At 37.2% G+C, this 4,693-nt stretch overlaps 1 long non-coding RNA gene across 2 annotated transcripts in view; it reads right to left on the minus strand.

Annotated features, from left to right (window-relative positions):
- Positions 1-475: 475 nt before the first annotated feature.
- The window catches only part of LOC108447390, a 20,625-nt gene continuing 16,407 nt past the window's right edge, over positions 476-4,693 (minus strand). For both annotated transcript variants that reach the window (XR_001862936.1, XR_001862935.1), the window contains exon 6: positions 476-4,157. This is a non-coding gene — a long non-coding RNA (uncharacterized LOC108447390). The remainder of the gene's footprint in view (positions 4,158-4,693) is intronic.

The raw sequence follows: 4,693 nt of genomic DNA on the forward strand, positions 1-4,693 counted from the left end.
TTAAGGAACTCTTCCGTTGCCAAGATGAGTGTGCTTTCACATGCTGGGATTTGAAGCTCTACATTTTCTTTGCTGGTCTCTCTTAAAATATGTTTTGATTGGACAGGGTGAAAAGAAGGAACAAAATGTCATTTTGTCATGTCCTGTGGGTGTGTTATGAGTACTGTAGGGTTTTAGAAAGTTGATATTATGTCCTGTATTAAACTTTCCTATTTTTTCTATTTAAGATTTGTCCATCTCCAGAGCATTACTCAATTAGCCAGACAAGTCTAAGCAGATTAAATAAGAATCTGAATCCACAGATCTGACTCTGACTTACAAAGTTTGTGTCCAAGAGTATGGAAGAGTAGGAGTTACATATTAGTAGGGGTTCACACGAGGATGAAGGAATAGGCTTTGCTTGCAGAGTAATTTTGATTAAAAAGCAGATTGCAAATTTCAGACTGATTGTATTAATTATTTTGGCCATCTTTTTAGGCACTCTTCTGGTATTATAATTCAATTACATGCATTGCCAGAGCCTATTTCTGTGGCATTTGGCTGTCTGTTTGTCAATATGCATCTGCAGCAAAGAAGTCTTGAAAGGTTTGGGGACTGGATTTGCTTCAAGCAATCATCCAAACAGCTGAAAGATTATCCAATTTTTCTGCATATTTCATTTCTTGAAAAAGAGAAAAAGACACTGGAAATTTCACAAAAACAACCCTTTACTGAGATTTCTACCACTTCTGATTCTACTCTCAAATGAAAAACTGGAGGAAGAAACATTCATGTCAAACACATCAGAAATATATAAAAGTTTGTTTCTTTACTTTTTCTGTATTAATTCAAGTGGATGTATTTTCAGTATTGAAGACATGAGCAGATGAAATAGAAAAAACAACTGTAATAATGAGGCTGGGCTTTTTGCTGTTCTTCCTCCACTGACAGCAAAGAAGCTCTGCCTCATAAAGACTGCTCTGCTAAACCATTTCCTGATAGAGAAGTCTCTGGCCACCCCTTCCCCTCCTCCTCCTTTCATAAGCGATTCCTCTGTGTTCCCTATCCCTACTCAGAACCTCCTTTCCACTTTCTGAATATACCTCAAACCCTGATTACCAGACATCCCCTTTCACTCCACTGCGTAGATACCAGATGGGCCTCTGGACGTCATCATGCTGACATCCAGGTATCCCACTGATCTCCTTTATTTCTGTCCAGCCTCTCTATAACCTATCATCTACAGCCATTTATTTTTTTAAAAATCTTTGTGTAATATGTTTTTTCTATGTCTGAGTCTGGGATGAAAAAATCCTTGGCTGTTTGTCCATAAGAAACATTTCTCCTGAGCTGCCCTATAATGCCCCACAGGGTATTAACCACGCATCCCTTCAGTGAGTTCCTGCAAAGCCCAGGGAAACAAGGAATGGGGTGAACAGAGAGTCTGCACCTCAACCTCTGTCACCATGTACTCTGCATCTTCTTATGAAATCATGTGCCCTTTCCTTCTGCAGGATGCAAAGCTCTTGTCTCTAAACACAAAGATGCAGTACAACGCAGCACAAGGCAAGAGTCCTTATGGAGTACTAAAAATATCTGGCATTACAGTGTGAGTCTGTATGATACCTGAACTAGTTTTTTTAATTATTTCATTTCTGATTCTATAGTGATGTCAAATCTAAGAGTTAGTCTTTTGGGAATTTTCATCTAAAACATCTTTTTTTTTTGTAAGACAGTGTTTCCTTGACAGTGACCAGGATTCCTGCCAGAATAAACATGGAATTTCTTTTTCACTGAACCATCTGTATGTGATTCAGGAAAATGGATGCTGTAGTCCAGAGAGATGTTTAATACTTCAGCTATTGTGCTTCTGGCATTTTATTATTCTTTCAAAAGAAGCAACCTCAGACTTAGTAGGCTATGGCCTAATTGCAAATTCTGGGCAGAAAATAATGCAGAAATTTCTTGCTGATTTTTGAAAGAATTTTTTAAGTCACAAGTCCTTCAATTCTACAGGAAATAAGAAATATTGAGTACAAACAAGTGTCAGCTTCAAAGGCAGGTAGCTCAAGGTGCTTCCAGTTCCATCCATCTCAAAATGTTCTGGTGATTCTGGTGCAATGATAAGATTCACAGAGCTCAGTTTGGTAAAAGACTGTCTACAGAATGTGTAACAACAGCGAAGTCGATATGTTAATATTCAATATTGATTGATTCAATGATTACTGCATCTTTCCTGTTCAGGGCAGAAAAAAAAAATATATACATATACACACACACTGCAAATTCAAAACCTCTGCTATGTCACAGAACTAACCACATTATCTGGTAGGAATACAGTCAGGGACTTTTTCACTGAGCAAAATGTAGTAAATATAGACCAAAAGAATTACTAAGGGAATGCATCTGGAAAATAAAACCAACAGGGGTGCAGGAGGGAGCATTAAGGAAACCATTTATTGAAACCTAACCCAATCCATATAGGTTAAAAAGAGGTTTACTCTTCCTATGCTTTACAGAGCTTATTGATTCACTGATTCAGGTCAGAAAATATATTGTTAGTTAAAATTCTTCTTCATTTTGTATCTCAATAAAGAGCATGTATGTATTTCTTCTATCTACCACATTTATTTGAGCAGAGATTTTTCTGTCACATTAATTTATGAACAAAGCTCCCATTCAATTTACAAACAAAGCACTTATGTTAATTGGCTTAACTTCATCTTTGTGTGGCATTTGAGCTTATCAAGGATTTTAAAAAAATTAACAACCTTTCTTTGGATTAGTCAGAGATGATTTATGCATTTTGCACTTTTACACATCTGTTTTTAAAATTTGCCAGACAAATACTAATTATGAAGATCTCTGTGTGTCCTGGGTTCAGCTGGGATAGATTTAATTCTTTCTCATAGTAGATGGTACAGTGCTGTGTATTTAGAATGAGAATAATGTTGATAACACGCTGAAGCTTTGGTTTTTGCCAAGTTCAGTTTTTCCTAAGTCAAGGAGTAATTTTTTTTTATGTCTCATGCTCATGACAGTGAGGAGGTACACAAAATCAAAAAATTTGGAGAGCCCATAGCCAGGACATGTGGCGCAAACTGGCCAAAGGGATATTTCATATCACAGAATGTCATGCCCAGTACACAAACTGGGGGAGTTACCTGGAAGAGGGATTGGTCTGGGTTTTGGAATGGGACATGGCATTGGTCAGAGGATGGTGAGCAATTGTATGTTTTTTTATAATAATACTATTATTATTATCATTATTATATTTTACTTTGTTTTCAATTATTAAAATTTTCCTATCTCAACCTACAAATTTTACTTTTGATTCTCCACCCCATTCCACCAGGGTGGGGGGGAGAGGGGAGCTTTGAGGCTGCGTGGCTCTTAGTTGACAGCTGGGCTTAAACCACGACAATGTGTCTGATACTTCAGTACTTCTCCATGCAAGATGAGCAAATGAGATTAGCTCCTTTTTATAATGTGCTATAAACAAGTATGGATATAAACATATACGTATATATGCTGAGCTTGCTCCGTTTCAGTTACTAACAATCTGTAAGTCCAGCGAAAGACTTGCCAATATATACTTAATGGGTTATGGACTTCAGGGACAATCAATAATGCAACTGAACTTCACAAGGTTAATTTTCTGGGGTTTTCTTCATATTAGAAATAACAGCCCATGTTACCGTGATCATCCGACCATGGCATATTCAGGTTGTAAAAGGTTTTCCAGCTGAGGGACAGAGACATCTTCCTGAATTTAAAAAAATTATTTTAAAAACTTTAAAAATATTTTAAACACTATTATAATAGAAGGCAAATTTATCACCTGCCTTGATAAACCATCCAAAAGTTTAATCATCTCCACTGATGGGACACATATCTTATTTCAAGACCAAGTGGTTTTTTGGATGACGATCATTGTATGTCACTAACAGTTTATGGTGACAGTGATACCCAAGGGAAACTCATCCATCTCCCAAACTCAGAGCTGTTGTCTATGAATAAAGTTTCAAAGCTTCTTTTTCAGTTTTCATGCAAAAAAGTATATTGTCACCCATGGCTTCAACTCAGTGATTAAATTAAACCAAGAACAGGATGGTGACATACAAACACAGATCCAGAGTCTGGAACTCAGCACCCTCTTCAGTGTTTCATTTTTCTGCCTGTAAAATAGAGAAAGAATTTTACAACTGATCATGACCTGTAAGGTAAGATCCACTACAGAGCATTAGTTGTTCAGTACCACAACAGAAGCAGTCATTTAAATTCAGAGAGTAAAAGGGAAAAAGCAGCAGAATAATTATATTGACTGAGGGGGCATTGTTCCAGCACAAAGATTTGTATAATCATGCAAACCAAGAGACTGGATGCAAACTGAACATGTTGAGCAGCTCTGCAGTAAGGTAGACCCATATCATCCCATAGCTAAAGCAGCTATGACAGATTTGGTGCACAGTTCTAGATGCTCCCAGGTACATATAGCTCAGAACTCATTTGAATAGCCATAGTTTAATTGTAGCTTAATACAACTACTGGAGAGAACAAATGTTTTTGCATTTACCCAGAAACCTATGTCAACTGCTACAACTTTGTCCTGCTAAACCATTTCACCATGAATATGCACAAAGACAAGTAGAGTTTATTTCAAAGGACTCAGCAGTCAGCCAAAGTGACATCTCTCTAGCTGGTGACACATTCC

This window comes from Corvus brachyrhynchos, unplaced genomic scaffold (genome assembly GCF_000691975.1).
Source record: "Corvus brachyrhynchos isolate BGI_N302 unplaced genomic scaffold, ASM69197v1 scaffold6, whole genome shotgun sequence".
Taxonomy (NCBI): Eukaryota; Metazoa; Chordata; class Aves; order Passeriformes; family Corvidae; genus Corvus; species Corvus brachyrhynchos.